Source organism: Ixodes scapularis, unplaced genomic scaffold (genome assembly GCF_016920785.2).
Source record: "Ixodes scapularis isolate PalLabHiFi unplaced genomic scaffold, ASM1692078v2 PGA_scaffold10__122_contigs__length_95168666, whole genome shotgun sequence".
Taxonomy (NCBI): Eukaryota; Metazoa; Arthropoda; class Arachnida; order Ixodida; family Ixodidae; genus Ixodes; species Ixodes scapularis.
This window is the reverse complement of record NW_024609836.1, coordinates 78,273,540-78,297,743: the sequence shown is the minus strand read 5'-3', so window position 1 is coordinate 78,297,743 and position 24,204 is coordinate 78,273,540. Positions and strand designations below refer to the sequence as shown.

At 47.9% G+C, this 24,204-nt stretch overlaps 2 pseudogenes; both read right to left on the bottom strand.

Moving 5' to 3' along the window:
• Positions 1–231: 231 nt before the first annotated feature.
• Positions 232–19,059, bottom strand: LOC120848479 (annotated as a pseudogene).
• Positions 19,060–21,561: 2,502 nt separating this feature from the next.
• On the bottom strand, positions 21,562–22,482 carry LOC121048344 (annotated as a pseudogene).
• Between the last annotated feature and the right edge of the window lie 1,722 nt (positions 22,483–24,204).

The following is a 24,204-nucleotide window of genomic DNA, read 5'->3' as shown; positions in this document are numbered from 1 at the left end:
TAAAACCAACCTGTCCAGCACATTACAAAATTTGTTTCTCTCTTTCTGTAACCCCTAAGTATGATTCTCGTATTTAGTTTTAATATTCTGATTAATCAAATGTTAAAAACTATGTACAACAAGTCTATGCATATGTAACTTTTAGCCACTAAAATTAAACTTACATTAGCGTACTCAAACCGTCCACTGTGCAGCCGCCACCTTAAATCACTTCCTTTCTTTTAGCTTTCGTTACCTGCAGTGGTCGCGTGGCGGAAGCTTTAAGCAGGATTCCGTGGTGCTTTCGTTCAGGCACTGATTCCAGTCGAGCATATACCTAGAAATCCGATGGTCGTTCAAGGTAATTACAAACATCTTTTTTTTATTTAATAAACATTGTTGCGCGAAGAAACTCCGCATGTACCATAAATATTTTAATTTTTTTTTGTACATTCTAAGGGCACTGTAGCTTATGAGATAGTGTTGCATGTGTGCATAGCATGTGAGCAAGAACCTGCGATTGCTGATTATTAATATTTCTCGCCAACAATTGGATCGCTTTTGTCAAAACTTGTCTTCTTGTTTAGAGTGCTTATGTGGAGCTTCCACCTGAGGGATAAAACATTCGCGCGCGTCGATACCCTGTCTCGGTAAATTGCAAAAAGCGTCGATGTTGTGTTCGCGCAGCGTCGTGTAACGTATACAGCGATCACGTAACTTATACGTGGCTTGCACGTGACGTCACTTCACCATACTGGCCGTAATTCCTGATTGTTCTTGCCGAAGTGAACGAATTCGGTGGTGCAAAGTGTATGTTGCAATGTACGCGGTCAGCAGCAAGGTCACCGCAATGAGCCCCCGACCTGACATCGATACAAGCCATGTGTGCGGATTACACTAAAGCCGCTGACGTCTGAAAAATCGCAAAGATGTGCGATATCCCGGTTGTCCCGTAACGTAAAACGGTAATATAAGAAGTCATGCCCTCAATGTCTTAAGCTGTCTGTTTCTAGAAATGTGTATGATCTCGTTTAAAGTTCTCCTGGGCGGCGGCCGAAAACCAACAGGAGACGGCAGTATTTTTTCGGGCCAGGCCAACAACCACATAAAGAAATTAATAATGAAAAAACAAACTGCGCAATAGAATGTCGGCACCATCGCAGTGAGATCGAGCGAAGACGCTGATTGGACACGAGAGCTGCGTCAGTGTTCGGCTGTGACTCGTGTCCAATCAACGCGTCGAAGGACGTTTGACGTCGGGCTCGGGCCCAAATTGCAAAGTCAGCGCATCGGAGAGGGAGGACGTTGCATGGAAGTAGAGAAGGCTTTCCACAGGTATCGATTATTCTACGTTTCGTTCCGCTCCAAGTCCGACCGCATCCGACGCTACCACATGATGGAGCCAATCAAGTAAGCGACGAAATTTCCCATATCACGCTGATTTCCAATTGAAATGAAACAGCTTTCTATAATCGCAAATATTTAATTATAACAATTTAGCACGCGTGCTAACCACGGGCTGATATCAAAACGAAAGTACGGACCCTAATACACTTTGAGTAAGATGAACTCACTTGTATGAAGGTTTGTGTAGCAGATGTGGGAACGAAATGAAGCAAAATTACTTTTCAGATTAGGAGCCTTTGCTATGGTTCGTCCGAGCATCCACCAATCTCCGTGTTTTTTGTGCAAGAATCGACAGACTTAGAAGCCTTGAGAGCGTCGGTCAAATTAGTCACTTTACATAAGAGCAAATGCAACTTCAGTCTTCATGTTCTCACGAGCGCGACGACAAAGTTACCATTTGTTACACACTAAAATTCAACGTCAGTTTTAAGAAGGCAATCTGTGGCATGTTGAAAAGGATAATTTGGGGTCTGAAAAGGAGACGTGGTCAGTGAGGCATACAATAAAGAAAACGCACACTGGTTCATACTCAATGTTCTAAAATGGGCGTAATGAGCAGTCCCATTCATAGTTTTTTTACGAAATTTGTTTTGTCATTTTCTTTCCAGACTCCATTTACGTGACAACCGCGAAAAGTGTGCAGTAGAAATGTTTTAGCAGTTGTATTCTCCAGTCATTCCTTGAAACACTTGTTCAAGTCATATTAATAGCTGTTTACTCCTTCTTTGAGAATAGTAATTTATTTATATACACTCACCACCTCACATCAATGAAATATATTGTAAAGAAAGAGACGGGACCGTGATTCAAGACATTCAACAATTTTACACCATCTATCCAACGGAATAATAACACGTAGACATGCTATACGCTTAAAACAAAATTAAGCATAGTTTACATTGAAACGATAGCATATTGCAGGGGTGGCCAAACCGCGGTTCGCGAGCCGCATGCGGCTCTTTGCTGGTCCAAGTGCGGCTCGCGGATCCCTCGTGAGGGGACCCCCCCCCCCCCCCCCCTCCTTTGCCCCTTGCCGCGTCTTCCCAGGAAAAAAAAAACAAAGAAAGGATTTCAGAATAAAGCATACTGCAGCTTGCAGTTTGACAGCCTTGTGCTCCCATACGTACAGTCAGACTCCGAAAAAAATTAAGTTCCCTCTCCCCCCCCCCCCCCCCCCCCCCCCCGCGGCTCTTAGAAGTTTCGTGGTTTTGTTTGCGGCTCTTCAGCCAGGTCAGCCTGGCCACCCCTCGCATATTCCGTCAATGAAGTAGTTAACAAAATGAATTTCTCTGAGATGCAGGCAATTTGTTCCATTCAACAACGGATCGAGGAAAAACGACTACATGAATGTGTCTAATTTAACTGAATGCTCTAGTGATCAACGCGCATGATAAGAGCGGGTATTTATGCGACCTGACAAGCTGATATATTTTGTAATATCAAGTTCAATTGTTCTTCAATCATTAGGAACAAAATCTTCAATCGATGTTCCCGTACTTCTTCACCCAGCTTGATCAAGTGTCCCTGCCGCAGAATTGCCGAGAGCGAAATCAGCCTGTCATATTTGTTGAGAATAAACCTTATCGCTTTTTCGAGTACATTTTCTAACTTAGTGGCGTTGATTCTCGTGAATGGGTATTCCTTTAACTATATTCTTTATCTTGATGAAGGATAATCTATATCGTCACAAGAAGCCACAAGAAATATATAACCGCAAGGTGTATGTTTAGAGTTTGATTATTATTATAATTGACTAGTTCCTCATTTGTAATTATTTTATTAATTGATTTCTATATTTTATCTACCGATTAGCTGAACGATTGCGAGTAAGTAGAGAGTCTATACTTTTGCTTGGTTGCCTTTCTGAGAGTATCTGGATCTTTTTCTCCCTTTTTTCGCGCTGTCAGTCTTCAAGAAGATGCTTTCATCTTAACGATAAAATTTCAGAAATAGTACTCACTTGCAGCTTTTAGCGTGCGATTTGTCGTCGTAAGCTTTTGGAAATTTAATATGGTCCACGGCCCTCGTGAGACATCCCGAAAATCGTTCGGCATCGCACGGTTGTTAACCCAACAAACTTAACAAAAAAAAGTAAAATGAATTGATTCTGACACTTTTCAACGATTAAAATTTCCCCAGTAATGATTTTCTAAAGTTGAAGGGGGTAGAATGATACTTTAAACATGCGTATCGACACGAGGAGTCATATTTAGCCTATGGTCACTGTCAACCAAAGAAATGTAGAGCATGGCTCACTATATTCGTGCCTCTTGCTTCGTCATTGGCTCTTCGGCGTTCGTGCAGGCTAATACCGCAATCTGATTGGCTGATGAGTGATCACAAGGTATCCGGGACTCGCCACGCCCTGCAATTCTTTAGTTGTCAGGGCCCATGGGTTGAGATAAAAAGTATTTGAAACGTGTGAGGCAGAGCATATGCTAGCGCTCTGATGAACGATGTATTACTCTACGTATTCTTATGCAAAAAGAAAAAAGAAAAAAAAAAAAACCTCGGGGTCGTTTAAAGGGGTCATGAAACGCGTTTCCAACTTTTTCCTGTTTAGCTTTCCTCCTCAACTCATAAATCACGCATTCCACCAAACAGTTCAAGACGACGAAAAGAGGGGAGTCCCCTCTTGCTCGGAATCTGGTTCGTGTACCCCGACAGAGCCATTAACCCCCTAGGAGGTTAGCCCGTCGCTAAAAATTCAGACAAGAGTTGCTTTTCCCAACCCGTTCACCCCGAAGCTGACAGTGCTGTGAAAGCTACGTGCTCGTTGGGCCAGCCACACTTGCCACGTGATGACGCTCCCTCGCGCATACCCACGCGCAGAGAATGAGGTCAGGTGATGAAAGGGAGGCGGCTGATTGGTCGGGCAAGCGCGTAGCTTCCACCACAACGTCAGCTTAGGGGGGGAAGGGAATAAGTGAGGTCCGGTTTCGTATGACGTGCGTTTGGACCCGATGACGCGCTTTTGGGACCGCGGATGTATCACAGTGAAAAGGCAGAGAGCTTACGAAGGGGAGGAGGTACGAAATAATCGCTGTGTTTTCAAATTTTCGCACTGAAAGCCAGGCTTTTGACTTTCTACCTTTTTTTCTTTTGGCCCACTGAACGATGTGCTATTAGTAAAATCCCAATCTAAAATGATTTATTCCAGCCCAAAATTCGTTTCATGGGCCCTTTAAGCTTTATCGTTAAGACTGGAACGCGATAACGGTATCGGGCCCCGTTCGCAAAGCCCTTTCATATACACCCGCCATCCCCCCCCCCCTCCCCCACAAGGCCCGCAAGCGTGTGCGCGCAGTCTAGTCGGTAGCTTCATGTGTCACGTGATGTCACACGTGAACGCTATGGGTTCTTTGAAATTCCCGCGCGAGGTCATGTAGCGTGGCATCACACATGACTGTGACGTCATTATTCAATCTACGCGCTAAATTCAGGAGCAAAAATTTTCCCGACAGATTTTGCGGAAAAATTTAACTGTCGTGACGTCACACGTGGCGTTACCAGCTATCATGCCGGGATTTCCCGGTCCCACCGACGCCAACGCCGGATTTTCTATACACGAGCTCCTAAACGATCGCATTAAAATTGTATGGCTAATTGTTAGGCAATTGTGTTGGATATGTGTAACGCTCTTGCATCACAAACGTTCAGCGATGCTGTGAGCTTGTGTCTACACTCCACAGAGTATGGGGAAGGACGGGCTGTGGACGGTGACGATTAATTTTTTACGCTAAATTTAGCGGGTTGACTAAGTTTATGTGGAGATCACGTGACGTCAATTTTCTCTCTAAATTTAGCAGGGGAACAGAATTTATGTATAGGCCACATGACATGAAGTCGTGTGGCATCATTTTCCCCCTGTACATTTAACGGGGAAACTGAATTGGCGTTAAAGTCAAGGGGACTTAAATTTTCCCGCTAACTCTAGCGGGAAAACTTAATTTATGGATAGGTCACGGGACACGGAATCATGCAAGGTCATTTTACACGCTAAATTATATTGAAAATTGAATTAGTGTAGAGGTCAGGTGAGGTACATTTTTCCGCTAAATCTAGCGAGGAAACTGAAGTCATGTGACGTCACAGCCCACAGCTTCACGAAATCGGGAGTAAGTAGCCAAAGAACGTTTCATGTTAAAATCTTTTTTGAGAAACAGTAGCTTCAGTGACTCGCATAACATCGCTAAGCCGAAACTCGTGTCCGCTGTCCAAGTGTGCACTCCTCGCAGGACAGCAACGCGGAGCTTTATTAAGCGTTTATTTTTGTATTTCTTTGATTATGTCGGCACATTAATTATGAAGCTTTTTTTTTTTCTTTAGAAGACCATCTAAAAACACCCCTGCACCAGTAATGTCCGGATCAACTGACACGAGATGCGGAATTTATACATTCATTCGTTCGTTTATTTTTTAATTTTTGGTGATCACGAACAAATATTTTCTTAATTATAAGGCAGAAGAGGCGGGTTGAGTTAGTTTTAGTGTAATTGGATTATAATTTAGAGATTTTTTTAAAATTAGATATTATATTAGCCTTTAGTCTAGATTGTTTCATTTGTTTTTGCAAAAATGCCCCCCCCCCCCCCCCCCCCCCCGCAATAATGTCCCTGGGGATTCTAGGTACCTTCTGTAAATAAATTATAAATATAATAACGGTTATGTAATATATGTAGTTTTTATTAAGGTAAATAATTATTTATTCAAGTAAGCTCTTCGGTTCGCTAGAGAAGTACACACGACGCGTTTCAAAATGTTTCAGAGTGTCAAAGTAATCTGTTTATTTACAATTCATATTTTATAGCTGAAGGTAGGGCATCTTATCTTTGAGTACTGTGCAATAAAAAGCGTGCATTTTTTTATTCTCATTGTCTCTATCTCATCTTGCGACACTAACCTCGTGAAGCTGCTGCAGCAGAACAGGGTCGCTAAACTCGTCAAACACAAATATTTTTTTTTTCCATTTATCTTACAAAAAGTTGCACTATAGCTGGAGGCCCGATATTGATGGCATAGAAATTTTATGTGCTTGTGTGAACATTTTTTCTAGATTTCTTATCATCTGTGCTTTTTATAGACCAACTGGCAGCAGCATTGTTTTCGAAAAAATAAGAGTATCTTTCAGAGAATGTACACGCGAACTCTAGAGTTATCTATGCTGGTGATTTTGATCTACCAGACATTGACTGCGGGAACAGTTGGTCTTCGTGCCAGATATCGCAAACACTAATAGAGCTATCTTTTTACCATGTCGACGAGGGGGCAGACAAGACAGTTCCAGTGTTCACCCGATCCCCGCAGGCAGACTTGCCTGCTGGCCTGGAGGGGTCCGTGCCGCGGGGCCCCAATCCGCGGCCATGACCAGAACTAGGTGGAAGGGTGGTTGATGTACTGGGGAGGGGTTCTACTCTGTCTATCTGTTCCACCTCTTTACCCGACAGGGAATCTGCATGCGACCCACGCAGCTCTTTGGTTGCTGGCTGCCTCTTCAGTGGCTGAGGCTGACGGCCTCGCTCTTTCCCCTTCACAGGAGAGCGGCCAGTGTTGACAGGTGCAGCCGGTGCTGGCCTGCCCTGAGCAGAGGAAGTAGCTGGAGCATTCTCTCCGCGAGAAAGGGAACCTGTTGACCCTGCGCTACAGTCTTGAAGGGGAGGGTAGGGGCACGGCTATTGCCGGCCCGTCCTTGCACAGGGGAGCAGCATATTGCTCCTCCTGTTGGGATGGAGCCCTTAAGTCAGCCGCCAAGATCTCAGGAGAGACCTGGGTGACCCTGGTCTTCAAGCGTGGTGCAGCGCGGTGTCACCTCCCTTTGAGAGGAAGAACACCTTTTTCCTAGCATCCAAGTAGAGGATATTCTCCTTTGCTTTTCGAAAACAATTTTTTGTCTTGACGCCAGGGGGGAGAGGTGCGGGAGTAAGCTGGGTGGGGCCCACTGCAGTTTCTACAGTGGGCTGCCACATCGCAGCTGCCGGCAACATGTTCCTGGCTTCCACATTTCGCACAAATATCTTTCCCTCGGCCACTGCGTGACCCATGCCCAAAGCGCTGGGAGCGGAAGCACCGTTGAGGGTTTGGGACGTAGGGACGGATGCGACAGTGGAGATAGCCCGCTTTCACGGTTTCAGGGAGACTGTACGTGTCTCTCAAAAGTCAAGATTCCGTGCTTTGATGGGGTTTCCTTGTCATCCTTACGGAACATAATACGTTTAAAATGCGACAACACCGGCATCTTTCAGTGCTTCCAGGATTTGTTCATCGCTAGCATCGAGGACGTCGTCATCAGAAAGGACTCTACGGATCGCGTTGGGCGTCCGGTGAGGACTCATGGACACTTCGACGTCGACTATGCTGGTCATCTTGGAGAGTGCCTCACTTTGAACTCTCTTGTTTACTTCAACCAGAAGGTCGCCGGAGTGAAGTTTTTTCGCTTTGTATGAGAACCCGATTTGGTTTTCTATCACCTTGGCTACCACAAAAAGGGACAATTTGGACACTGGTTTGTCTTCGAGATTCAAGAGAATCACAAACAACTTTGTAAATGTTCCCATTTCAGGGGCTTTTTGATGACTTGGGGCTCAGGGCGTGGCCTCTTGGAAGCCTGCCTTGAACCAGGTCTAAAGAGGGGGGGGGGGGGGGGGGCGTCACATGAAGGGCCGGAACTTCGGCGTCTCTAGCGCACCACCCACCATGGAGTCCAACAAGGGGATAGGTTACATCTCATAACAATTCTGGATTGTCTGAGTATGTTACTCTACAGGTACTACTAGGATGCTATAACCAAGTGTTGGTCAAGAGAGTTCTGTCGCCACCCAAGGTTGGCCCTTGCCGCCAAAGGAGGTGAAATAGGAAAAAAGATGAGGAGGAGAAGAAGGTTAAAGATAGGAGAGGAGAAGAAAGGCGACTGACTGAATCATCCTGGTCGGGCCAAGACAGGACACCCGTCTACGAGAAGCATAGGCCGAAGCGGTGTATTGCCTCACCCGGGGGGCCCCGAAATGTCCAAACCTACCTCGGGCTTGACTCAAGCACCAGGATTCCCTCTTCCCCGGACACGGGTATGCCACGCACAGCCAGACGTGGAAGGGTCTTAACCACTTTTGGCTCAGGGTTCGTGGTGTCTCCACTCACCAGACGCCTGCTTTTACAGGTGTCTCCTGCAGGGATGTGGTGTGTGCTCGACCTTGTACCTTGTAACTTCGGTCTCTCTCTTTTTAACTGGGCTTTAGGCTGCATTAGAGGCATGGTTACCTTTGCAGTTAACACGTAGGGGTCGCCTTCGCTCATGGCTTCATGGTTTTTCCACATTGACGGCCCACTTGGGATTCTGTCGTGCATGAAGCTGCTATGTGGCCGAACTTGTAGCATTTGTAACATTGCAAAGAGCGTACTCGGTAGAGGATAACATCCTTTTCACGAGGCCTACTTTGACATGTTGAGGTGCCCGTTTCGCTACTCGTACAACGGACGATATTTTTGCCAAGTCGTTTCACTTCCACTATGCCGATGGAAAACTGCAGCTGTGCCCTTATGTTGTTTTCTGTACAATTGAGGTCAATATTGCGGAGGACGCCAAAGCAAATTGTGCGGTTTCTCAGTAGATAGGCTCTCACAGACATAGCACATAGCTTAATAAGCTTGAGGAGCTCGGCTTTTAAATGCACGTCGTTTTACATCGACTGCAAGAATTTTCTGTGCTTTGTTCACCCAAACAACAGTTACCATGCCTGGCGCAGCGTTGCTCAGGAAATCAGTAAGCTTGAATTTGCCCAGTGAATCAACTCTCTGGTTGTCAGTGGGGACGTGCAGTACGGTGCACCCGACTTGAAGGTTAATTTGGTTTTTGGAAGCTGATGCTAGGCTGTGGCCCGTCTTGCGTCGTTTCTTTCCACGAACGGTCTCGTATTCAGCGTTGTCGGATTCCATTCCTTCATCGTCAAGAATGGATGCGATCGTTCATGAGGAGCTGCTGACGGTTTCGGCAATAGTTGCATTCAAAGAAATTTCGTACCCGTCTTTCACTAGCGTGGCTGAACTTGCTTGATCTATGGTTTTGCTTGATCCGTGGAACTTGCTTGATCCATGGTGATTTTGATGCCATGGCGGACATTTTTGAGCATGTCCTGGCCTCCCCGAAAAAGGCCCCTTTTGTGTGGAGATCGGATGCCTCTGTTGTTGCAGGTGTCCTCAGGATATCAGGTCGCATGACCGTTATTTACTAGTATTTAAATATAAATCAGGGGACACTATTAGGGTTATCCGTTGCTGTGTCGTCGTCGTCGTCTTTTCCTGTCGTCTGCTTCTTGCTCGGCCCGTATTCATACACCGTGGAGTAACACCGGTAACACTGTGAAGAGTGGAGCTCGCGCCTGTGATTGGGTCACGAGAACTGTAGCTTCCACTGTACTGCACAGTTTTAGTGAGACAGAGTGCAGGTGTTTCCGAGAACTTTGTCCTGAATCCTGTGACGCGCTTCTCACTTCTTTTTATTTTTTTTTCCGCAAGACTAATTGTGATTTACAGCAAGAACGAGAAAGAAGCGAGAGAAAATATTTAATTCAAATATTCTCTGCTTCATGGAAAAGCTCCACTTTTCACAGACATCTCAGCCTCGAATTTCGGCGACCTTTCAAAAGATGGCGCAAGCGCGCGTCGTCTTCAAGCATATAATCCATTTTTATGACATTTAGGATAATTGGTCCGCTTTTTAAAAAAAAGTAAAATCTAAAAAGGGATCCCTTTTTTTAAGAACGAGAAAAGGTCTAATTAAGTAATCGTTGTTTTAAATTGCTCTTTTACTCTGAAACCGTTTTATTTTTGCATACAGAGTCGAGCTTTAAAACAGTCTCATTATTTAAAATGATTTTAAACATATCTGATTGTGAATACATTCAAACCAGACCTAAAGAGAACCAGCTTAGTTCTACTAGCATACGATAAAAAGAGGAAAATCAGATTAGATGATAAAACGCTATCTGAGAAAATGAAGGACGCCTGTTTTTGAGTTGAGGGGGGGGGGGGGGGGGGGGCAAACGAGACGCCGCACCCCCCATTCCCCCCCCCCCCCCCGGGCCTTTCTATCCCTAGGGCGCCACCGGCCAGTGTTTGCCCAGCGGCGGCTTTTTCAAGGGCGGGCAAAACACATGCCTTGCCCCCCACAGTGAGACTGGTGGGGCAAGTGCCCCCCTGGTTGGTACGCCCAGGGAGAGAAGAGAATAAAACTTTATTGTCCCAGCACTGTCAGTGGGGTGACGGGTGCAGCCGTCTCATCCACCGCAGTCCTAGAAGACGGCCGAGATCTCCTGGACCTCGGCGGCTTCTTCGGCTAGCCGGGTGGCCCAGACCTGATCTTGTGTGTCTGAGGTGAGTAGTAGGGCCTCCCAATGCTCTCGGTCTTGGATTTTGCGGCCATCAATGGTCAGTGCCACCTGAGAGCATGCCCATAAGATATGTGGCAGGTCCGCCTTATTCTTACAGAATTTACACGTATTTTCAAGCTGTCCCGGGAAGAACCGGCTACAGGCCACTCGGTTCGGGTACATGTTGGTTTGGAGAAGGCGCCAGGCCACTGCCTGCTTCTTAGTTAGTTCAGGTTGCGCCGGTGGGTACCGGGCCCGTCCCAGTCGATAGTGATTCGGAATTTCTCGATAGGTGAACATGCGGTCTCCTCGCGTTCCCGGTTGGGCGGGCTCACTGGCTCGGCGTGTAAGACCTCGAGCTACTGTGTGAGCCGCCTCGTTGCCTGGAAGCAAGGAGTGCGCGGATGCCCAAATAATTTGGATCGTCCCGCGCGTTGCCGCTGTTGGTGATGGTCACCGTACGTTCTTAAAATTTTGAGCGCCTCTGTCGATACGCGCCCCTTTGCGAAATTTCGGAAGGCGATCTTCAAGTCGCTTATAATAATTTTAGCTTTGGTGGAGGCCACCGCTAGTGCGATGGCCGCCTCCTCCGCTGTCTCGGGGTTGTCCGTCGCCAAGGTCCCGCTTACGAGGGGCTCCCCGTCCGCGCCCACCGTTACGACGGACATGCCTTTGTAATTTTGATATTTTGCGGCATCTACATAAACCACGTCCTCGGCGTCTTGGTATATTCGTTCCATGTTGCGAGCTCTTGCCTCCCGTCTCTCCTTATGGTATTCCGGGTGCATGTTCTTGGACAGTGGAGGGATTTCGAGGTCCCTCCTGATACTCTCTGGTATGTCTCCCTTAGCTCCGTTTTGTGATTCCTAGTGGATGTTAAGTTTCTTTAGAACGTGCCGCCCCGTGGTGCTCTGTGTTAGTCTGTCATATTGCGCAATGGTGTGCGCTTCTACGAGTTCATCTAAAGTGTCATGTAGCCCTAACTCTAAGAGCTTGTTGTTGGGTGTTGTGATGGGGACGCCAATTGCTTGCTTGTAAGCCCTTCGTATCAGTCCTACCATTTTGCGCTTTTCGGCGACCCCGAGTACTAGATACGGCGCCACATAGACGACTCGGCTAATGATGAAGGCCTGCACTAAGCGAATTAGGCCGGCCTCCCTCATGCCGTAACGCCTATTGGCAATTCTTTTGATCAGCCTAATTGTTTTGTGCTATTTTCCAGCGCCTTTAGTGTTTTGTTGGTTCTGCCCTCCGCATGCACCCGGAGTCCTAGCACCTTGATTTAATCCACGATGGGGATCGCATCCCCGTTCGCTTTTATAGTAATGCTTGGTGCCCCTCCATATTGTTTTCCAGTGGTGGGATACACCAACAGGAGCTCTGATTTCTGCGGCAAGCAACTGAGCCCCCTTTCCGTCGCGTAGCGATCGACTGCCTCCGCTGCTCGCTGTAGCGTTTCTTCTATTTGAACCTCACTGCCGCTTGTCACCCATAGGGTCACATCGTCGGCGTAGAGGCTGTGGTTGAGGCCCTTGATCTTATCTAGGATTTTCGGCAAGCCGATCATCGCTACGTTGAACAGAAAAGGAGACAGGACCGAACCCTGCGGTGTACCCCTGCTGCCTAGCTCTATTTCTTCGGATGTTATGTCTCTTATGGAGAGTTTGACCGTGCGGTTCGACAGAAAGTCCCGAACGTACGTGTACACTCTAAAAATGGTCACGCAGAGCAAGCGTGACGCAAAGCGATTTTTTGCACGATTGTTTTAAGCGTGGTGTTTTTCAACGTTTAGAATTCACGCTCCCTAAGCGTGAACTGCGCATAGGCTTAACGCTTGCAGGCGTGACGCAAAGCGATTTTTTACACGCTTGTTCTAAGCGTGCTGTTTTTCAACGCTTAGAATTCACGCTCCCTAAGCGTGAATTCTGCTATGGTTTAACGCTTGGCAGGCGTGAGGGGGCCCTTCTGTTTACACGCTTATTACGGCGTGCGTTTTCTCCACGCTTAGATAATGGCGCCTCCTAGGCGTGTGAAATGCGTGTCACGGTGGAGACCTCTGGCCGTCGGCATTGGGCTTTCTCGCGTGTAGTACATCGTCCCAATAACTAAGATTATTGGGACGATGTACTAAACGCGAGAAAGCCCGGTGTCACCGGCCAGAAATTTCAACCACGACGTACATTTCACGCGCCTAGAAGGCGTCATTATTTGAGAGTGGAGAAAACGCAGGCCGTAATAAGCGTATGAACACACAGGCCCCCATGCATCATATTATTATCGGATATCGTTATAGGAGCTCAAAAACAACCTACTAAATCTCTCTAAGTACTCCTTTAGGCGAATTGAGTAGTGCAAGAAAGATCAACCTGCTGCTTCATGTATAATTACGCACATATACGAATGGCAGTTGTGAATCATGTTACGCCTGGCACATCGCGCTAAGTAGCTGCAAGCTGTTCACAGCTGTGTAACTTGTATAAAGATTTTAGGAAATTTATCTTTGGCGTCTGAAAACCCAAAGAAAGAGAGAGAGAGAGATCTCGTTAGGCTCCAGTTACAAGAAAGAACAGTCCCAACGGAACTAAATAGAAAAAGGCAAAAACATTTCAGCTTCGGGGCTAAACTCTTTAATATAAAATCTATTTTTTTTTTGTACAAATAAGCCGTTAAAAAGTATAAAGCCCACTAACTGCTAAGAACTGCAGCAACTATGAATATCATGAAACAACTATGAACGAATGTCAATATTTTGAATTTTTAGCAGGTTTGAATCAGGATATATTTTTTCAGTAAATGTTAGTAAAATATCAATATATAATTCGTTACCATACGCTTTGCAGTTACGCAGTGATAATTGTGTAGTGTCATACTTCTTTGCGGTTCATTTTCTGTAACATACAATTGGTATATTAGAAAAATTGTGCTTGGTGGCAAGTCCGTGATTTTGTAAAAGAAATTAACCACAGAATAAGAAGGAAGTCTTTCCTTCTAAAAATGGTTCGTAACGAAACACAACCAATTTAAACAACGTCAACACTTCGCTAACAAAGGTCATACTGGCATAAATATTAAGTGAGTTCAAATGAGAAAAGTGTTGACTTCGTTAGGAAAGTCAACATTTGCTAACTAAAATTGAATTGGCGTAATGACTAGATTTAGTGTTTGAGCATTCGACCACGTGGCACTTTCCATTTTTTTTCTACATATGTTAGATTTTTTATTATTAAGGGCCCTTTCGTTCACTTGACTAGAGCGATTAATATTTTGATGTGCATAACTGCCCTCCAACCATTCCTCAAAAACAAGTATGAAAAAACGGCAACTTTTCTGCGCCCACGCTACCTCAGACCTGCTTGCTGGTTTCACTACTCTCTGTACGAAACCAAGCAGCTGCCAAAATTCTGCTGGGTATGTTACGTTCTTAAGTAGTAAACACAGAGGCATAGCACCAGCGCCTTCTCGAGAGACGTGTCTGGTTGCAAGTCGACTTCATTTCATGGCTCGTTGCCGCAGATTAGCCGTCTCGTTTCGCCCCACATAAGGCAGGGTCCCAGAATATCCGTCGGTGCAACCTGTTAACAATAAGATTAAGATATTATGGCCTAAAAAACTTAGTACTACAAAAATGGGCATAAACACTTGAACGTTAACATTGTTCACGTTGCACTAACTGAAGCGCTCGTAACAGGTTGTTCTTAGTTCGTAAAGCTGTGTAACATTAAGTGCGCTTTGAGCGTGCTTGAAGTATTCTCTTTATTGCGAAAGTCCTCTACTCGCCGCTGAACTTAGTGCGCTTTTTTTTTTTTGCGAGCGTCACGAAAAAGCGTTACGCCGACGCGTTACGGTTACGCCGACGGCGACGCCGCTCAAGCTAACTCGATATTTCTGCAAAGCTTTATCTCAAAGAAACGATTGGGTTGAGGCCGATCAAAACCAAAAATAAACATGCCTGCAAGCACCGGAACATGCAAAGATTCACGCGGCTGCCTCTGATGTTACTATAATTCTTTGCGTCTCCTACACCGCTGCGACCCTTTTCCTCCTAGAATGCAACGTTGTATACCCTTTCCCTTCTTTCCTGCTGCCACCCTTTTTCTCTTGCGCATTGCCACGTACCCATACTCTCCTTCACTCATTTTCTGGGTGTTTGTCGATACCGAACCGTAAACTTTCAACACCGGAGACCGACGCAGAGGCGGGACTTCAGGCAAAATATGCTTTTGAAGTTTTTGCGACAGCAATGCAACACTTGGATTAACAAGCTCACCTACACTCTAAGCCCGGTCCCACTTAGTAAGAGGGACATTTCTTCGATTTTTTCCCACTTAACTTTAAGGGGGGCGACAGACCTCTTAATATTACATGGAGATGCTCCCTCTTAATTAAGTGAGACACCACCATTCTTAAAGTAAGCGAGGCGGCGTCTCCCTTAAATTTGAGGTCAGAGTCCCTTAGAAAGAGGGACAGTTTTTAGATATTTTCTTTCTTAAGGCTGCGGTACCACGGCGGCCATCTTGAACAAAACATTAGTTGAACCACCAGGGTGGCGTTGGCTGTCCGTATGAGCAAATGCTGCAAAACCTGCGCGCCAATTTCGAAACCCTTCTTCCCGTCGCTTGCGACCTTGAGTTTTCTTCTCCACTCTTACGCCCCTCCTTTCACGTGTTCACCCTCTGGCGTGTCGCGCCCACGTTCATTGTTGGGAGGACAATGTACCGGATAATCCCCAACTTGAGGCCCCCTGCCAAAATTGTCCGGCTGCCAAGTGATTTGAGCGAGATGGGGTTTTGAAGCGGTATGGAAAAGTGGGACCGTCAATTTTGAACTATGCCTTTTCGATACTGCATAAGTTGTGTACGGGGCTGGCCAAGGCACGGGCGCGAGGACGTAACTGTATACAATGCTTGGGTTGCAGGAGCACTCGCGCGCAGAAATGGTAGGACGCGCATTCTGAAATCACACGCCTACATTCCGCAGCGTTGCAATCCTACGAGTAAAACAAGGTACATCTTCGGACAGTGCGTGAGTTGATGCCGGCCGTACGAAAGACACACCTCCCGCTTCCTGTCACTACTGCCTCTGCTTGCACGCGCTGCCGATTGGCGGTCCTTTCTTTATTTTGTTTCGTCGCTCTTTTGAAAATACTGAAACTAATATTTTCTCAGACCCTGCTCATCGTACCTCTGCACTACAGTTGTGTAAACACATTGTGATGTAATTTGAGATATGGGACGGAGTGTCTACATTCTTATTTCGTGTGTAATGCCGGCATAATATTCCTTTGCTGCCAGAGGGTCAAAATAATGGTAGGGTCGGCAGCAAAAACTATTTCAATGACCGAATTATGATCAAACACCAGTAAGAACATAAAAAAGAAATCACATGGGGACAATAAAAATATTGCTACAAGAGGATGGTGCGCGGGGCACAAACAATATTCGGAGTGACGTTGAGGGTACGCGACAAGCCAGATCTTTCCTCATGGCAGCCGTAAAAGTTGATCTGGTGCCTCGTTTTGATCGGCTTTGCACGGAAACTCGTCGACTACCGACCATCTTGTCAGGGGTGAACATAGTGAGCATGAACTGGATGATTTTTTTTTTGTTGTTTTTGCGAAGCCTTAGCACAGTCCGAACTCTTTGCCGTGGATTAGTGCGCCTGCCCCCCTCCTCCTGACCGAACTACATTGGTCCAGTTAAGAGGGACCAGTCCCCTCTTAATATGAAGGGCACGCGTGAATCTTTTTGTCTGTCTTTCCTGTTCAGAGGGACTAACGAAACGGTTTCCTTGGTCTCTCTTAATATGTTGGTGTCCCTCTAGATGTTGCTATTTTATTTTTCAATTTCCCTCTTAAAAAGAGCTGTCCCCCTGAAAGCATTGTTGTCCCCTCTAAAATGAGAGGGACAGCGTTTTTTGAGAGACCGGTTTTAGAGTGTATGTACTGCACCGTCTACAGCCGAGAACAAACTCGCCCGACTACCTCAACTACGCCCTAACATGCACGGTTCATTACTTCAGCTTTCCGAATAGACAACATTTGTATTATTCCGCGCTCAATCACAAGCAGCAAAAACTGTTTCCTAGATGTGGCAGTTATGCTGAAAAGCACATCGCTTCGAGAAAAGCAACACGGTGGAAATTGTGCTACTTGATACTTGCGCTTTCACAACAAAAGAAAAAAAAAACAGCTGATTAAGACAGTAATGGGAGTGTCATGATTTGGAAAAAGAAAAAGAAGAAAGAGAAGGAAAAAAAAAAACATAAGAGCGGTATCGCGGGTGCGAAGGGATTCGAAACTGGACAAAGAGCCGCGACGGTTGGCTGCTCGAACGGTGCGCTGCCCGGCTCCGTCCCGGCGTCAGTGTGCTGCGCTACCCGGCTCCGTCCCGGCCCCAACGCGCTGAGAATCAACGAGCCTGGCTCTGTCCAGGCTGCAGGGAAGCTCAATTTCAACGTAACCGGCTTCAGCACGGTGACCAGCAGCGCAACCGGCTCCGTCCCGGGATCAAGGCACCCATACCCGAGATAACCAGCCCCCTCCCGACATCGCCGCCCGCTCTACTTCATCAACGATCAAGGGGGCGAACCATCAAGGCACCAGCGGCCCGGGCTACGACCCCAGGGGTGACTATACTGCCTACCGAACGTGCTTGGACGGTCGAATGGTTTCTTTTCTTTTGCCTTTCTAACGTTGCCTTTTTTCTTTTTAATTTTACTTCCTGACTTGAATATATATATATTTGTTTTTCCTCACGCATTTGTCTCAGTCTCCCGATCCTTCCTCTCACCACCCCGGACGAACCTGACAGGGAGACAGACGACAACAGGATGCTTACCCAAATATTGCAGTCTTCCATGAATAGCTGGCGAATGGCCGCAGTAAAGGCACCAGCCAAATGGGAACCCTTCCCTTGGCTGGCATTCAGATCCGTTTTCCGCATAGATTCGGGGCGCTCGCACTCGCTATGTTTGCAACGACCCCGCGGCACTCTACACACGTCAACTGCGGTAAACATGGCACACAGTGCCCGAACTCACGCTCCGTCTCCCGCTAAATCTCGCTAGTCGCAGTCAGTCAAGCTGGTCCAGCCACCAGCCCCAGACACAAAGAAGGCGTGTCAGGAACTGACTGGGCGAGCCAGGGAGCAACGGGAACAGCGCAACGGCTTTCTCGCTTTTCCTGCCAAAAAAGAAGGCTCATGCGCCCTCTGTGCTTCCAGAAAAAGAAAGCTCACATCAACAAAAAAGCACGCGCAGTTGCATCTTCGGGAGGGTCAATCCATCCCGATATATATTAGCGTGACGATGAATGGAAGCGCGCGCGTTTCTCCGAAAATCTAAGCGTGTGTTCTGCGGTCGTCACGCTAACGCTGTTGATCACATTCAAAATAAAGGCCGAGCGGGATCCCTCGGACTGCTCTAACAATTGGACACAGAAAACAAACGCTTATTCTCGTTCACGTGGTGCTTAAAACGTTGTTCCCGTCGTATTGACCTCGGTTCCACGCTTAAAACTCGCGGTTAGCGTGAGGTTCAGCGTGACAGTTTTTAGAGTGTAGGCTTTGCGGCCCACCCCCAGGTCCCGAAGGGTCTCCAGAACCGCCTTGTGTGTAACGTTGTCGAAGGCCTTGGTGAGGTCCCAGCCCAGGATGGCTTTCAGCCCTGCTGCCCTGCCCCGGGCGTCGAGTATTTGGTGTTTCATTTGGAGCATTACGTCCTGCGTCGAGAGATGAGGTCTGAACCCAATCATTGTGTATAGATACAGTCCCCGGTCCTCCATCTGGTTGTTTAGTCTCGTGAGAACGACGCGCTCCGTCAGTTTCCCCACGCAAAATGTTAGGGAAATGGGTCGGAGGTTCTCGATCTGTAGTTTTTTGCCGGGTTTGGGGATCATGACCACTTGCGCAGTCTTCCACTGCTGCGGTATTTCGCCCCGCTCCCAGCACTCATTCATGCATCTCGTAATAGCTTCAATCGACTCGTCGTTCAGGTTTCTGAGTGGCTTGTTGGTGATGCCATCTGGGCCCGGCGCTGACTTTGTGCGTAGTCGGAGTATCTCAGCCCTCAATTCGGCCTCCGTGATCTCCTCGTCTAGCGTGGGGTTGTCCCTATCCGTGTAGTCTTCTTGAGTTTCCCTCATTGTAGTGCCTATGTACCTGTTCTGCATCTCCTGTAAGAGTTCCTTGTCTGTACCGTTGCACGTGTGCGTGATCTTGTTGAGATTCTGCCTCTGTAACGTCTTGCTACTGTTGGGGTCTAAGAGACAGCGAAGTAGGTTCCACGTCTTGCGCAGCCCGAGTTGGCCCTCCATGCTGCTGCAAGTGGACTCCCATTGTTGCCGGGCTAGGCGGTTGGCATGTCTCTGTCGAGCCTTGCTATTCTCCTCCGCAGGTTTCGATTCAGCCTCTGGCCTCTCCACTTTTCCTGTAGGCTGTCAAGAGCCTCCCACAGATGGAGGAGTTTGCTGTCGGCTGTTTCTAGTCCAGCTTTCTCAGAGATCTCTTTCGTGGCCTGTTTGACAGCTCTGTGTGACTGCGCTGTCCATTGCTCTATGTCTGTAATTGTACTAGCGTATGTGCACGTACTATTCTGTGTTTCTTCGTGTTCGTCTTCGTGCTCGCTTTCGCGCTCGCCGCCTTGTATCTGTTTGAAAGTGTCCCATTCTACCATTGTGAGTTTCCTCCCCCGTTTCTTTGTGGGTCCCGTATTGAGTATCGTAGCAATAATAAAGTGGTCGCTGCCCAGGTCCTTCTGCGTGTTGACCCACTTAGGGTCCGGTGCGTTCTTCGTGAAAGTGAGGTCCGGTGTCGTGTCTATGCTCACGCTGTTACCCGTGCGCGTAGGCTGTTGGGGATCGGTGACAAGGGTTAGTCCAACGTGCTGCGCATCCGCCCAAAGGCTCCGTCCTTTGACGGAGCCCCTTCGGTAGCCCCATGCGGGGTGCGGCGCGTTAAAGTCCCCAACGACCACCGCCGTGTTTCTCTTGGCAATATCGAGTGTTTTGCGAAGCAGGGGCCCGAACCGCTGTCGCTGTTTTGGAGAGCTGTATAGATTTAGGAAAAAGAGGCTGCCTTCCTTTTTGCTTGATGGTATAATTTCTAAGAGGACGTGCTCAACGTTTGCTACCGTGGTTTCGTGCTGTATCACCGCTAAGTTTCTCCTTACAAGGGTTACAACTAGCGTTTCGCTTTTGCCTCCGCCAGAGGTTGCGGCATATGATTTGAACCCTGTTAATTTTGCAAGTCCCATCGTCTCCTACAAGGCGATGACATCTTGCGCCTCCTCCTTTTTATCGTTACTGTAACAATTTTGGAGGAACTGCTGAAGGTTTCCCCGTTTCCAGCGAAACCCGCGGCAGACTTCCAAATTGTGTACTCTGTATTTTTGCTGTTCGGGGCCATATCTAGTTGCTATGTGCTCGTCCCCCTGTTGCCTTGCTGTTGTCACTGCTACTCTCCGCAGCAGCGGGCCTTTGGTAAGGTCTTGTGCTTTTAATTGGTCCCGCCGCTGCGGGACGGCTCTCCGCGAGTGTACTTTCGATGGCTGTAGCACTAAGTTCAATTCTGTCCATGCGCTGTCCGAGTAGCTCTATCTTTGAGTTATGTGCATCGAATTGCGTTTTTACGAGCTCCGTTAGACTTTCGAGTAGTTCGTCTCTTGGTTGCGGGTATTCCTCGGCGTTCCGCTTTTGCGGCGGTGCCGTCACCACCGGGCCTTCCGCAGCAAACGAGGTTATTTGCGCATGTGGGAGGGGGGGCGGGGGGGCGGTGTCGGTGTCCTCCCGCTGGTAATTGACGGTGTGCGGCTCCTGCCTTTTACTTTCTGTTTCTTTTATTGAGCGATTTCTGCTTTAAGATTCCTGTTCTCTCGTAACACTTGATTCAACACGGACTGAATTTGGGCTAGCTGTAGTTCTAGGGCGGATCTGCCACTGTCCTTATGTTGAGGCTTAGTGGGCAGGGAGACCCTATCTGCCCAGCTCACCTCTTGTTGTTGGTCTGGCTACGGGCCTGGTCCCGGCTGCTGTTGGTGGTTCTGCGGTGGCTGTGGTGGCGGCAGTCACTTTTCCGAAGTTTGTCGACCTCTTGGGGTCGACCTACAGGGTGATACAAGGACACGCCAGGCTTTTTAAATCGACCGGAAAATTCGGTTTTTTGTTAACCTATCGCGCTACGACTTAATGCAGCGTTGCCCACACATGGTGCTTTTTTTTTTTGTAAAATTTGCAAAGAGCGAATTTACCTGAGGAAAAAGTAAAGAAAGAAAAAGGCTTAGCTCCCATGGAAACGCAGCGACGCCACCGGTATTCAAACCACACGGCGCCATTTCGCACGGGAGACAAGAGATGGCGCAACGAATGCCGCCAACGAGCGAGCATACGGCGCCGAGAGCCAGCGTCTTTAGCAGACAATCTTTTCGACTCAAAAGTGGCACGTGTTCCGCAGGCGGCGACAGTCGCAGAAACAAAAACAGGCGCGGGAACAACAAGGAACTGCAGTTCCTTGTCTGCTAAATACGCCGGCCCTCGGCGTCGTCTGCTGGTTCGTTGGCGACAGTTGGCGTCGCGACCGCTTGCGCCATCTCTTGTCTCCCGTGCGAAACGGCGCCGTCTTGTTTGCAGACCGGTGGCTTCGGTGCGTTTCCATAGGAGCTAAGCCTTTTTCTTTCTCTACTTTTTCCTCAGGTAAGTTCGCTCTTCGCAGATTTTACAAAAAAATGCACCATCTGTGGGCAACGCTGCACAAAGTCGTAGCGCGATAGGTTAAGAAACCGAATTTTCCGGTCGATTTAAAGAGCCTGTCGTCTCCTTGTATCACCCTGTAGATCTTGACCGGGAACGGCCTGCTCTGGGTCGGGAGCGGGAGCGGGATCGGTGGTTGGTGTCTGTGGGCGGGAAATCACCTGGTTGAGGGAGTGATTGCTGTGCCGTGCGTTGTTCCCAGAGGCGTTTCCGGATGACGTATGGCGTTTTGTATTTGGCCGTGCACCCTTTGTCCGCCGTGGGGTGGAGTCCACCGCACAGCGGGCACTTGGGGGTGCACTGATGGTCTTGGCCAGGATTGCGGGCGCCGCAGCCCCTGCAGATCTTGTTGTTAGGGAATGGACACACACGTGCATGCGGTGCCCGAGGCGGCCACAGTGGTAACATATGTCGATTTGCTTTCAGTAGAAGCAGCAGGGGATCAGTGTTGCGCCGTATTGGACCAGGTGCAGAACACTGGGTCCGTCGAAGGCGATGACGATGGTCGTGGTGGAACCGATGCGCTAGGCGGCCAGGGCTGACGGATTGTGGCATTTATGATGTTAGCGTCGATTTCCTGGGCGCTATCGGTGAGGGGAATACCTCGGATAACTCCCTTGGTAGTGTTGTCCGGGGCCGCCTCGTATGCGTTGACTTCGTGGGTGATACTATTGACGTGGATAGATTACATACGCTGGCTGCAGTCACTGTGGGGCTGCTGACTTTGGTTATATTTAGTGCCTTTTTAGGTCTCACAATGATCTTAATTTCGTTCTTGGGTAATTGGGGCATACGTCCGGCCTTGAGGACTTGAGATTTAACGTTCTTCCTGGTTTTAGAGCGAGAGCGGGAGTCTTGCGATTGGAGCGGGTCGTCGTGAGATTAGTTTTGGCCACGTTTCTTGTCGGGACGGCGGGAACGGGCGGTGCGCCAGCCCATTTCGGCGGTCACCTCTTCTGGTGTGATGTCCTCACCGATTACTTGAACTTCCATTCTCCGCTGGTTGTGTTAGGAGCCTGCACGTCGATGAGGATCGCGCGCAGGAACACGCCACTTGGCCGTCCACAGTACCCAGAAAATCCAGGCCTGACGAGGTTCTGGGAGTTTTCAAGCTTCTTGGCGAGGCAAAATCGAGGACCAGGGCGTGCCTCGCGCCAAGCCGGGTGGTCGGCCGGCTGCGCCGAGCGCCGGCTCGATGTTTATGCTTGGATCCGGCCGCGCCGAGCGCCGGCTCGATGTTTATGCTTGGATCACGTTCTCGTACTTGCGGAGTTCTCGGAGCCCAGGCAAAGTCGACTGCTCTGCTCGGAGGTTGGAACGAGACTCCCTGGTACGCCCATGAATATTGCTTATGCTGAGTTCCTATGCTTACCAGGAGTAGGCTCTTCAATGTCGTTGATGCGTTATGATGTGAAAGTGATTAACGACACTTCAGAATCCTATAAATAGAGAACTATTTCAATAAATATTAAAAAAAGCAAAAAAAAAAAAACTGCGAGTGTGCTAATGAACAAAAATACGTGTACACAAAACGAGACGAGTTCTTCATTTATTTAATTAAAAAATAAGAACGCGTCTTTGATGCATTTCACATCTAGAAACTTGGAATGCGTAGAGCTATATCTTTGAAAATGTCAAAACGTGCACTATTTGTTTTGTTTTTATTGTGCGTCAGCTTTGACAAATGTATGTCACATTTCGGACCAAATAACTGATAATATATTGGTCATTTATTTGCGCGAAAAATAAAGAAATACGTGGCTCGCGCACAGACACGACATTTGCACCGCAAAAAGTAGCGTTAGCACAGCTGCCACCGGTATTATCGTTGGGTTGTGGGACCGCCGCCTTAAAGGAGCAATGAAATAATTTTTCAATTTTCGCTAAACACTACTTACTATCACTCCCTAACATTAATAACCGAACAAAAATTTCTTACGTTTTTTTGTAGGCAGTGGCATTCACCAAAAACATCCGAGAAATATAGCGTTGTTCGTACCCCCAACTCGGCGCAAGATCAAGCGGTCACGCGGTCTAGTGCCTATTCTATGCCGCCAACGCTCAACATACCCACGCGCTGTGGTTGGCAAAGTAGAAAACGAGTGCTGAGCTCCAGGCATAGTTCGGCTATCCCAACCACCGCCAGTGGTTGGACATAGTGCCACTAAATAAGCTACGCTTCAGAGTAACGACACTTGGCCATATTGTGGCTTAGAATCATGGTTGCCAGTTATCTGAAGCTTTATCTGAAATCACAGGAAACGCTTTTCCGCCCTCCACGAATGTTTAAACAGTTCGCGACAGAGCAAAGCAGTATTACATGAGCTTTCTAAGACCGAATCTAATGCTGAGCAAGTCGCACTTAGGATTCATGACGATGGGCAGTTGCATGTGCTCTGCTCAAGCCCCAAAATGGCGGCGCCCACAACAATGTCGAGCAACGGAGTGCCGATACTCTAAGCGCAGCTCATTTAGTGGCTCTAGTTGGACACTAGCCACTCACCGAGTGTCCGCCGAGCCATTGATTGTTACGAGCCGAAGTCGAGTGCTCAGGTAGTTCTCGTGTCCAATCCATAAGCCGAGATCGAATGTCGTCAGGTCGGTGGCCCCGATCCCACAATTACGTCATCAAGCTTTGCGCAGGGAAGACTGTAAAAAATAGTCCACTTTTATACTCGCAATTTCACCGTGACAACGAAGCTTCTGAATCAGTGG